This window comes from Varanus komodoensis, unplaced genomic scaffold (genome assembly GCF_004798865.1).
Source record: "Varanus komodoensis strain SLA01 unplaced genomic scaffold, ASM479886v1 scaffold1, whole genome shotgun sequence".
NCBI classification, from domain to species: Eukaryota; Metazoa; Chordata; class Lepidosauria; order Squamata; family Varanidae; genus Varanus; species Varanus komodoensis.
In genome coordinates this window covers 92995856-93009352 of record NW_025335268.1, presented here as the reverse complement: position 1 = coordinate 93009352, position 13497 = coordinate 92995856, and positions in this window count along the sequence as shown.

Genomic DNA, 13497 nt, shown 5'->3' with positions numbered 1-13497 from the left:
ATATATACAGTAATAACATGTGGAACAAGCAACTGGGAAGTATGTTTCAGAAAAATACAATATATATTGGTGTATAAGGTGACTCATGTATAAGACAGGTCAATATTTTAGGCTATTTTTCTGGTGTCGTGTGTATGAGAGCCCTCAATTTTTGCTTTGCTATTTTTGGTTTCAAGGGTTGTCTTATATGTCGATATATACAGTAATACCACTGTTGCTCTTCTTGTGCCCCACTCCTAGAATGACTTCAGTTCTAAGGTCTTCCTGGGTTGCCATGTCACTCACTTTCCAAAAATTGCCATTACTTTTGTTAATTCTCCAATAAATATGAAAGAACAATATCATTCTGATCTGGCAACTTTTTATGAATTTAACAGTGATGTGCAGCAGTGTTTTGGAATTTGTCTTGCCTGTTCATCAGAATTTAACCTGCCAGACATGATGGATGTTTGGGACACTGAGACAGGCCATGTTTGTCCTGGTAGTCAAGAAAGCCCTACTATGCCCTCAACATGGAGAACATCTCAAACACCTCGAACAAGAAGTCCAATAGGCAATAGTGAAGGTTAATAATGAAGGACTCAGATGGTTGGAAGGGATTAATACAGTGTCCATTTGGCTGAGGAAATACTCCTGATGTAGAAGGGAGTGATTTACAAACAGCAATTATCAGGAAAGGAGGACCAAGTTTCCATCTGAGATATCTGATAAATGTTATTGCCCTGACCTTCTGATGAGCAGCAGCATCAATACAAGGAGCTGAAATAGTGGGCAATGGGAGGCATCCCAGGACTGATGACTAGGCATCATCCCCTTGCTAGGGCAGGAGGGCTAAAATATCAGACACATGGATGGATCTTTTGTCTCTCTCTCAATCTCTGAAACTGGGTTTGGTCAAAGATTATTATCCTAGACCAGCAACCAAGGAGATTTTTAAGAAGATCCATAGGAAAGCTTAGGGCAAGAAAAGATTTCTTCTTATAGTTGAGGGAATGCACTAAGGAGTCCATTTGCCTAAGGATTGGAATACCGAGCAGGCAGTTGTGTCTTTGTACTTTGTTGCCATATTTTATCGCTTATCCCCTCTTCTATTCCATACTTTTGTGGAGTTCAGGTGAATTGTACTGCTAAATCCAGTGTCTAAATCCAGTGTCTAGACTGGATTTAGAGTGGAGATTGATCCAAGACAAAGGAGCTGAGAAGACATTCTTCAGCCCCCTCTTACATCAGCCATGAATTTTTATGGACCTCTTCAACCCTGCCCAGCCTCATTCACTTGTCCTAGACTAATGATTACCTGTAAACCTAACAGGGCATATTTGAATCAAGAGCTGTTCTTCTACATATCCTGCAGATCAGTTCAAGAACATAGTCACAAATGGGAGACACAGAGGTGAATATGCCAGCAGTGCTGCATGTTTATTCGGAAGGAGCTCCCACTGCATTCAATGGGGTTTGTAAATAAGTGGTCAAAAGGATTGCAGCCTTCGTGAAAGGTTTCTTCTACTCCAAAAATCCCTGAATAGGTGGCAGATATTAAAACCTGTATGAATTAAGGTGTTTTCTGTTATCCTTCACTTTTGAAACTGAGAATCAGCACACACACACACACAAAAATCAAACTCTTTACGTTTGCTCATGTGAAATGCTATGGAGACTTTGTGCTCAAATGTTCTTATGCAGGCATGAATTATTTCACTATTTAAGTCTGTGGTTTCTCAGCACAGATTAACATCAGGAATGTATTCCAGTTTCCCATTAATGAGGAAACAGGGCCATTATTTGTGTTAGTATTGCAGTTTGGTAAATTAAGGGATTTTTATGCACAGAGTTCTGTGACTAAAAGATATCTCTCCATTCCATTCTTAGTAAGTTACCATGACATGTGTCTAGTTACAGAACCAGATACCTTCAGACTTACAGATTAAATTAGGCTCAATGTCTTGGCATCTCACAAGAAATGTTCTTGGGAGGGAGAAACATGGCTGCTTTGGGTACTCAAGGACTACTTGCTGGGCTGGTGGATGAAGGACAGAAGGGACCTGGGCACGTGAGATTCGCAGAAACACTGAGATGAGGGAAGCGGAGACGTTCATGTCAAGGCCAGAATCGCCAGGTAGGAAGACGTACAACTGATGAGAGGGGAGTCCAAGCAGGGGAGTTTCTCTGATCCCATGGTGGTCCTGACTCTTGACCCCATGACATGGCATCAGCAGAGGAGGGCAGTCCAATTAGAAGATCGGGGCATGGAGAGGAGGTGTGTTGGCTTTCAGAAGGCCCCTCCTGAAGGGATGGGGCCCAGGCATACACATAAGGAGAGTTCCTGGAGCTGAATGCTAGATGGATTCAACAAACTGCTCTGTGCATGCCCAGAGATCCATTCTGGGTGCTTTGTGCTTTTTGGCCATTAAAGAACACTTTTAAGGAGAAAGGTCTGTGGCTTTTGAATGTGTAAAGGAGGGACCTCAGCTTCCGACCAATATGTTCTTTCATAGCATTGCTACAAAAAGTACAAAGATATTAACAGGGTTTTAGAAAGGCTAAACCAATAATTAAAAATCAATCAGACTATCTCCTAGGACATATTTATAAACAATTGTTTAAATATGATACTGAGACTCAACAAGACAAAATATGCATGAAAAACTGGACACAAAATCTTCAAGAAGAAATATCAGCCTGGAAAATCTTATAGCCAAAGGACATAAAATTTACCACATGCCAAGCATTAAGAGAAAACTGGTATAAGATATATTTCCAGTGGTATACTACCCAAAAGATATATAGAAGATGGACAAGAACTATAATGGAAAATGTTGAAAATGAAAAGAGATAGATGAACTTTTTATCACATGTGGTGGACATGTGACAGAATCAAAAAATTTTGGAAGCAGATACATGCTGAGATGCACAAAATACTCCAAAATGACTTTCCAATGAATGCTAAGAACATGTTACTGAGTATTGTCCCAGAGACTCTCCCAAGGGTTATGTCAGAATTATACACATATATGATAACAGCGGCAAGAGTGATAATTGCCTCAAAGTGGAAAACTGAAGATTGCCTTAGCTGCTGGAGAATGGAAAAACAAGCTAGCTGAGTATGCGGCAAGGATGAAGCTAACTGGTCATTTCAACAGAAGATCAGTTGAAGAATTTACTCAAAGATGGAAGATTTTGTGTAAACTACTGAAATAATGGTTAAAGAGAATATAATTATACAAAAGTTTGTAATTATCATTCATACTAAAGCAATGCTGACATCTATAAGTATCTGTACATGCTAGATAAATATATGACTGAGAATTGAATGGGTGGGTCAGGTGAGTGGTTGATAGAGACCTTTGGTTATTGTAAATGTGCTTAAATGAGAACTTGCTTGTTAAATCTGTAGAATGACTCTTGCCTTCTTTCCCCCCCCCCCTTCTTATGATATACTCCTTTTCCCCTCTATTGTATTTCCTGAAAACAAATGTTTAAAAAATTTGCAAAAAAAGGTTAAACCAACATGGCTGTTCATCATACCTTCAAAAAATCAGAATTTCCTTAATGCATTTATTCATTAGAAATGTATTACGTTTAATGACATCATTCCAATCAAAAAGCAATTTGGAGAAAGTATTGTATAGGAATGCAGGTGTAGTTTGCCTTTGTGACCAAAATAAGATAACTTGACAGACCAACATTTAACTTTGTGACTTTTAAATTTACTTTTTGAACACCTACCAACAATTAAGCAGTAAGAAAACTGACATTCTGGCTGCTAAACAAGAAAACTGTGGGCGATATTCATTACTTAAGCTTTAATGCTCATTTCATACCGTTTGATTTGTATTAATTTACTTATTTATTTTATGACTATGTTAATGCAATACATGACACAGAAAAATAATGATGTTTTATTACTTTGAAATATATATATATATACAAACACACACACACATACACGGTCCTTTCCATATATAACCATTAGGTATAGTGATCTAGTAAATACACTTTAGCATGCACCTGGAAATGTGTGTTCTTTAAAGACATGCATTTATCATCATTTTTATCACAGAGAAGTGTGACATATTCCTTGAATGAGCTGATGTTGCCTTGTACTTCTGTTTCGTAAATATGCTGCCATGAAGAAGACCAAGAGAAAGAATATGAACTCTTACCCTGGTCCTGCACCCTGAACCACTCTAGCCTACAAGAGGTGTGTTAATTTTAAGAACTTAAAAATGGCACCGTTTGGACCTGCATAATTAGGATCAATGCAAACTCACACAACAGATACAAGAAAGTAACAGCATGTCGATTTATTAAACCAGCTGAGAGTGGCCCAATTTTGATTCCACAACAAGAAGCCAATACTCACAAACAGCAGTGGCTGGAACTGCAGCTTTTGAAACAGCCATTTGAATCAATTTAGTGCAGTAAGTATATCGTTCCCAGTTTTTCTGCCTATATTGTTTTTGCAGCTGCAATAAGAAATGCCATAAGGCTTCTATTCTCTTGTATAAATAATTTCTTCAGAAAATCCCAAAGCAATTCTTTCCTTCCTTCTTACTTTTTTGTAAATCATAAAAAACCCATACATGTTTTCTAATTTTATAAGTGAAACTCGGGATGCTTTTCCCAAATTAAAACAATGAATGCTTAAAGGTGCCTCCAAGAGGAACAGCACTTTTGGACACGGATTGTTTACACCAAATGTCACATACCATTGTTAAATGGTTGTGTATTGGGCTTCCTGTGACTAATAGAATAATAGAATAGCCATTGAGTCTAATCCACCGTGCAGTGCAAGACTTCAGCTTAAAGCATGAGACAGATGGCTGTCCCACTGCATCTTGAGTGACACCAGTGGAGAAGAGCCCAAGACCTCCTTAGGAAGTAAGTTCCATTGCTGTACTGATCTAACAGTCAGTAAGCTTCTCCTGATTTTCTGCCAGAATTTGGCTTCCTGTAATCTGAGTCTATTCCATGTCTTGCATTCTAGTAGGATAGAGAAGCGATCCTGGCCCTCGTCCCTGTGTCAACTTTCCAAGTACTTGAAGAGTGCTATTGAATCCCCTCTCAGTCTTCTCTTCTCAAGGCTAAATATGGCCAGTTTTCCATCTCTCCTCACAAGGCTTTGTTTCCAGACTCCTGATAATCTGTGTTGCCTTTCTCTGAAGCTTTTCCAGTTTGTCTGCATCTTTCTTAAACTATGGTGGCCAAGATAAGGCCAAAACAATAGTGATTGGAGGGAAACTAGTACCTAACATGTTTTAGAAGTATCCTTCCAATAGAATAATGCTACTATTCTAATAGAATATTCTAATAGAATAATGCAATTAATAATGCTACCCTGAATAGCATTTGCCTTTTTTTTTCTTCAGCCACATCACATTGTGGACGCATATACAACTTGCGATCTACAACAAATCCAACATCCTTCTTGCCCATAGTATTGTCAAACCAAGTATCTCCCATCTTGTAACTGTGCATTTGGTTTCTTTTTCCTACATGCAGAACTTGGTATCTGTCCCTACTGAACTTCATTCTGTTGATTTCAGCTACAGCCTATGAAGATCATGTTGAATTTTGTTTCTGTCTTCCAGGGTATTATCTGCCCATCAAGTTTTTGTCAATTGCAAATCTGATAAGCATCTCCTGCATCTCCTTATCCAAATCAGTAGTAAAAATGTTGAAGAGCACTGGGCCCAGGACTGAATCCTGCAGTACGCCACTCATTACTTCTTTCAAGGTGGAGAAAACACTGTTTGTAAACTCTCTTGCCTGATTCTGCAGTCTGAAGATCCATCTGATAATTGTTCCAGCTAACCCACCTTTAGCTAATTTTCTAATCAAATTACCATGGGGGACTCCATCATGAGGCACTGGCAGTGTCTCATACCTCCAAGTATAGGTTCAAAACTCTGTTCAATGTAGTGCTCACCATGGCACTGCTCTCTGGCAAGCTACATACGCACCCAGTCACAGAGGACTAACCAGGAAAACCCTCCAACCCAATTTTGACCCACACTTGGACACAGAGAATATGGATGGGGAACAAACATGTCTTGAAAAGTGACCATCCTCTAGACCAAGTCCTACCAGGTCAGAGGCTGTTGCTTTACCAGATTCCTCTGATTTGGAAGACTGTATCTTTCACAGAGCAGACCCCACCCTTAGGAGCCAGCTGCTGCCAGATAAGGCACACCCCTTTAAGAGTACAGTAGGTCCATAATGGTGGGGAGCCAAGAGTATGGGCAAGCCTGGCTAGCCTTTGATAGCCCAGATGCCTTCCTAAAGCAACAGCTTCCTCTCCATAGGTGAGAACCCATGGACCGATTTTCTTGAAATCCAAGATCATAACCATTCCTGCCTTGTCCAAACCAATTCTACTGCACTTGCCTCACCAGATGTGACTCTGCCTTACCTGATCTTACTAAACCTAATTCTTCCTTACATGCCGTTATGCTGCCCCGCCAGCAAGTGTCACCATCACAGTCCAACTCAGAAGCAGATGAGCCAGAGCAGGAAAGGAACAACATATGAGACACCATCACTTGCAGGCACTGGAAGTACATCGCTGGAGTAACATCAAACCAGCCAACTTTCTGCTCATCTTTCCCATCAGGAAAGGAAGAGGGTGCTATGAGTGATGGTCATGGAGGTGCAGCAGCTTCCAACCAGCCTCTCTTCTATCGTTTGTAATCATGGAGTGATTCTGGTCAGGAGCACCTGTGATCACCCAGACTAGAGTCATGCAACCAGATGCTGTCCCACCAGTGGCAGAGATTGAACTTGGGGAATCTGTAACTAAGGACATGCAACTGGTGGTTCTACCACTGGCCTTCTTTTTGGGCGAGCTTGGCAAGAGAGGCAGCAATGGAGACACTGTGGTTGTTGTTTGGGAGGACTGATGTCTGACATTTTTGGTTTTGCCAGTCAAAATCTGTAGGTGCATTTCTGCATCACCAATTGCACTGGTGAATAAAAGCCTCATGGAAGCACAGATATAATTAGCTCATGTGCTGTCTGCCTTGAAAGAAGCTGGAACAAGGTGGCCCTACAATCCTCCTTGGCCTCAGGTCCTTACCTGCCACATCATTCCTACTCCTTGCTCAAATTCTGTTGTATCAAAATGACAGCAGCAGTGGATGCTTGATAAAAGGCTGCTGAACACAGCCTCGCTCCTGAGATCTCACTCTAAGCCTTCCTAAATGCTCCTTAATGCTTAACTTTATGTCTAGAAAAAAACATGATAGCCATGCTTTTCATCTCAAAAGGGCCTTCAGTCATTAGTTTGCAAAAAAAAAAAAAAAGCTTGGAAATATGGATGGCAAAATGATTTACTGGATAAGAAGTCCAGATTGTTTCTTCCCAAGCCAAACAACTTTTATTAATCATTTAAATCCATGGCACTTCCCCCCTTGAACCTGATTTATGATTTTGAACCCCTCTGGTTGCCAACAATACTTGAAAGAAATTCGGGGAAAGAGGGCCATGCTTTGAGTTTCTTATGAGCTGAATGCCATGGAATTTGCCCTCCCTATTCCCAGGTTTCTGGTTCTTCCATTAGAAGTAACAGACCCCTATCATGTCATATAACTTCAGGAAAGCAAAGCACAATAATGAATCTGACCTGCCAAAGAAGGGACATATCTCACTCTACTGCTACCAGAGTGGAGCCTGCAGTTCAGCATCCCATGGGATCTGCTAGACTGCAATACTTTTTCCAGAATGGAATTATTTCTTAAGTAGAAACAGCAACACTAGTTCTTTACAGCTGACTCAAACCAACCAACTTCCAGCTCAGTACAGGAATAATTGCAAGGGAGCATTCCAGTTGCCTCTGCCTACCTTAGATTTTCAGCCAGATGTGTTCTCTGCTGGATCTCTAATCAAGCATTCACTCTCATGGCTGCTTTCCCATGACCCTTCTGAAATCCAAGTTTAAAAAAATTATGCTGGCTGCTCTTTCCTATACACATAAGAAGCTGACATTGCTCACAAGACTGTAATTATGAGATAGGCCAGATACAGATGGTAAGAAGGCATTCCGTTATCCCCATTTTGGGAGTATAAGCTAGATCTATAGCCTTGAATCTATAACACTGGCATTGAAGGCCCCCACTGGCATTGGTGTTATTCTGAAGTGAAAGGGTTTGTGGTCAATAGATCCAGTAGTTGTGGCCTCTTTGCATACTTCTTATTTGGTTTATTTTTATTTTATTTTATTTTATTTAAAGTTTTTATATGCCATCCCAATACTAAATGTCTCTGGGCAGCTTACCAAAAACAAACAAAAAAACCAAAGCAACCATATACAGCGATCAGCAACGGATGCCCTTCTCGGGGAACCCTCTGTGAATGATATTAGGAGGGTGAGTACCCGGAGGAGGGCTTTCTCTGCAGTGGCACCCCATCTATGGAATGCGCTCTCCAGAGAGGTCCGCCTGCCGCCGTCATTATTTGTTTTTCGGCGTCAGGCTAAGACCTTTTTATTTAAAACTTATTTTAATTGCGAAATTATTGTATTTATTGGGAGTTTAAATTAGCCGAGAATGCACCAGGGGTTTTAAATGTTTTTTTATCTTTTAAATTGTTATACTGTTATTGTTTATGTATGTTTTTTTGTATTTTTTGTGAGCCGCCCCAAGGCTTTGTTGTGATGGGGGCGGCATAGAAATGTTTTAAATAAATAAATACAACAAACAACACACAACGAATAATGCCTGTCTATTTGCATGTTCTACCTCCACAGATAAACAAGGATATCTGATGATTATTTGAATTTGTCTTTCTGGTAGGTGATACTCAGAGATCAAAGGAGCATCTATTGGTCCCACCCCTTTTGATACCTTGAGAAACATCCTTTGATTTCAGCTTGAGGAAGTCTCCCCACCCCCACCCCCACCCCACTGCCATTAATCATGAAGCACTAGTAGAAAAATATACAGGAAGTGCAGTGCTGTTAGGGAGTCTTTACCCTGACTAGGAGAGCAAGATAGAATGGAGTGGGGAAATGAACTTTTGTAAGAGTTCCCAAATTCTGATAAGAGGAACAAGGAAGAACAGGATCTTTGGAGAACAGAGGAAAGAAGCCGGAACTGGAGCAGGGATATGTATACTGAGTGAATCAGTATAGTGTCCCCTTTGAAAACAGTGGATAACTCAGGATGGACAACTGGAAACTTCTGCAAAGAGTTGATCAAAGCAACCACCATTAGATATAGGAGCTTTTCTGCTAGAGCCAGATTACTGCTTTTGGGGAGATTCAGTCAGCAATACAATATGATTGGTGAAAGATATGTAAATAGTTTAGTAGGTTACAGAATGCTTATGATGGAATGCAGAACAGTTTGTTTTATATAGTCAGAAATTCCAGAAATATAGTTGCTGTTAATCTTTCGAAGCGAAAACAATGGTTTTGTGATATTAACATTCATGAACAATTTAGACTTGCTTTAGCTTGCTTGTTTGTTGTGTCAAAAGTGTTCAAATGTATTGTGCTACCTTCAGTTACTAGAGGTATGCACAGTTGCCAAATTTCTGAAAGAAAAGAAAGTAAGCCTGGCTCCAGGCAGGCTGAATCAAGGAGAGTATTCCAGAATTGGGTGGCAGGGGCTGCTTCACTGATACCTTTTAAGCCTTCTGTGGAGAAGGGTCCTGGATGAGAGCCTTGGGTAATGGGCATCGTGTGATCCATCAAGGTGCTTCATCACGTATGGACTGGAGCTGACGCAGGAGCCACACTGGGCAGACCTCCCCTGGCACGTGCTGCCCTGTTGCAGCCTGCAACCCTGTTCTGCAGCAGCATTCAAGGCAAGGATGTTTTCATTTTTGAACTCGGACGAAGAGTGTTTTTTTGCACCTTAGCGCACAGTCCTATATGTGTTTCAACAGAGCTACATGACTGGGGCATGTTAGGAAGCTGTAGGCCTTTTTTCTGTCTAAATATGCATAGGGTCGTGCCTTTAAAGGCAGGCTGTGGCAGACTGATACTCACAGGGGTAGTTACACAGAGTAGCTGTATCCTCCCATGTAATTTTTACAAAGTTGCACATTGTCCATGAAACAAGTTTGTTTGGTTTTTAAATTCTGGAGTCAAACTCTGAAATGTCAAACATTAAGACATTTTGATTCCCTGAGCCTGTGCTGTAAGAGCACCATTTAAAAAAAAACCAACCAGGAAAAGTTCCTTTCCAGCAGGGGTATGTAAGGGAGCTGTGGTATCTTCAACACTAAAATGCCTATAAAATAAGCTTATGTGTACCATCTTGGCTAGCCTGACCTTTTATTGCGGAGGCAGGAGCTATTTTAAGAATTGCTGCTGATGCTGTGGGCATTGCACCAGATCAGGTTGGAAGGTCACGGTGACCTCGAGTGACCTACACTGCAAGAGAGCATTCCTACCAGATGGCACTAAAAACTGCTGGGCTATCCAAACTATTAAAAACAGGGTTTTCAGTCTGAGCTGTACCATGATGTTCCATACTTTTGAGCAATTATGAAGGGATGACGCATAGAAATGCCACTGGAGACAGAACCTTTGGGCCTTTCACAGCTGTGCTTCTAGTGTAGGGGGTCGCATGAACATTTGCATCCGGGGGCCATACATTTGTCCTGTTATGGATGGTAAGGCCTCATTCTGAACCAGGACCAAATCTGTCTAGAGCCAAGAAACTTCTAGAATATATTTGCCTGCCCTGGCCTGGGTCATGTGACTAAACCCTCCTGACCGAAACTAAGTACATATTCTTGCAGAGCATCAAAACCATATATGGAACAATCACTTTCTGATGCTGTGATGAGACGACAGAAATTTGCCTGATTAACAGTGGAATACTGAGAGAAAATACATAGCCTCTTTTTACTTTAGAAATAAAAGGAAAGTTGTACTGCATGCCCTTGCTCTTTTTCCTATCTAATCTGTCTTCCCACAAAGCAGCTATTAGATCCATGGGAAGGAAAAGATACTGTAACTTTCGTTCCTTGTCTCTGAGGCTGGGAGAGGGTCATTTAGACCAGGGAAAGACAAGGGGCTGAATAGTCTCTTGTGCTGCACTACTTTCCCCTTCTTCAAAGGAATCTTCCAGGGTTGCCATTTAATAAAACAAAACCATGAGATCCTTCTCATGGATCTGCTGCACCAGCTGTAGAGAAGTTGCAAGAGCTAATGGCCAAATAAGGCACTATTATTATTATTATTATTATTATTATTATTATTATTACATTTCTATGCCGCCCCTTGCCGAAGCCTCGGGGCGGCTTACAACACAATAAAATACATTGAAATACAACTATGAGAGGAGATCCATAATCAGACCTTTCATGGTTTCTTTCATGGTAACTGCAGACATGGTGTTAGGAGTAAGAAGCATGATAGCCCAAGGCAATCGCTCCCATGGTTTTCTGGCTGCATTCCAGGATTTTTTACAGAATCAGAAAATGAATTGGATTACAGTGGAATTGGGGATGATGGGATGGGTGAAGATTCTCAGATGCAGGAGGACGAAGAAGTAATTATTTCACGACCAGGCAAGGCAGTTCCTGGAAAGGGCCAAGAAGTATAGCCGGTGGAAGGGGCTGCTGAGGATGAGGAATTCTCAGACACAGGCCTGGCCACTGCTATTAACCCATGGCAAAGTGTCACCAGAGATTGGAGGCCCAGTTGAATGAGTACTGCATGGTGAAGAGGTGTGCTTGTCTTCAGAGACCCTCTCCCAAGAGGATGGGGCTTGGACATGTTCATAAGGAGAGTTCCTGGAGATAAACACTAGGTTGGGGTCAACAAACTGCTCCGTACATGCTCAGAGATTCATTTTGGGTGATTTGAACTTGGGAGCAATAAAAAACATTTTGTGAGCAAAACAGTCTGCGACTGATGATGATTTAAAGGAAGAACCCTGGATCATGACACAAGGGACCCACAGTTTGCAGGGGAACTGTGGCATTAGGAAAAGTGAGTTCTGTTTTGTTTATGTGATCCAGGTTTTTTTCACAGGACAAACATATCCAAGTACTTGCATGTTTTTCCTTGAAGGAAATTAGCTTTCCCACAGGGATGATTTAAATTGAAACTAGCATATTAAGTAAAGCAGTTAAGCCTCTCACTCACCAATGCCATGAAGGTTCAATCAGAGATCCCCTCAGGAATGAACAGATAGGACCATTTTTTGCATGGATTCATTAATAAATCCATCCAACTTTAAAGCAACACAAAATGCATCTAAAGATTTTATTATTTTAATATATTTTCTCACAAAATACCAATTTTAAGGGCCCAATCCCATGCATGTTTAGATAGAAAAAGTCCTACAATTTCCGGCATTCCTGTACCCTAACTGTATTTCACCTAATTCACCCTTCCCCAACCTTGTGCCTTCCAGACGCATTTGGGCTGCATCACCAAGAATTCCCAGCCAGTGGATCTGCTGGATGGGAATTCTGGGAGTCTACAGTCCAAATGCCTCTGAAGGCCACCAGGTTGGGGAAGACTGGTCCAAATATAAAGCTTTCTAAATGTATTTTATGTTCAGAGAAGATTGGAATATGAAGGACCATTCTGTTCTGGTATGCACATTGGTCTGAGAGGTATGGATGTGATAAGTTTGCACTGGACTCTGCAGAAAGGAATTCCTGAAGCACCACTGGCCAGCTTACTGCCTCATCTCACAGCAGCCTTAAGAGCATCTCTACACAAGCCCTTTAACTTGCCTCTCCACTCACGCTCCTGCTTCCAGATTCTGTGCAGAATTAAGCTCAGCACTTTTCCATGCCCTCCTCCAGGGATATTTTTTCTCTGCCTTCCTGTACATTCCTCCACACAAGGAGCTGGTGCAGTAGAGCAGACCCAAGCAAATCCAGGAGCCTGTTTTAGCACCTTAGAACACACTCCTATGGCTAGAAGATGCAGTCTGAACAGCTATAGGAAAAGTTGGTGTCCCTGCTTCATCCCCAAACCTGGAATGAGAATGCTGCCTTCAAAGGGCTCTCCTTCTGCCTTTGTGTGGTTATTTCTGCTTCGGCCACAGCTCTGAAGATGTATGGCCATCTTTGTAGCAAGCCCTGGGAGGGGAGGAAGAATCTGGGTGGTGCTGCAGCTCCCCCCCCCCACTCCCGCCACATGCAGGAGCAAAAGACACACATGGCCAAAATCGGCTGTCCACGTCTTCTGCAGAGCATGGACTGGGCAGAGGCAGTTCTCTCCTCTGTGCTCCTCCCATGCTCAGTGGGATGCCCATGACTTTCCCAGTGCAGAATTATGGGCAGCCTCATGGGATGGCACCCTTGGTCAGAGAAGGCCTCGCTTTCCTCCATCTAAAAAATTCCCCAGGGAGGTCCAGGAGGATGTGACACCATGTAAAGCACCTGCATAGTGCAGTGAGTAGGAGATCCTTAATGCACAACAAATGCTTCATTTGAAGAAGCCCTGAGACACCGTCAGTCTCAGAAACAAATTGGAATGAGCAGAAGATACACCTGCCAGGTCATGTGTCACCTTTCACCTGATAG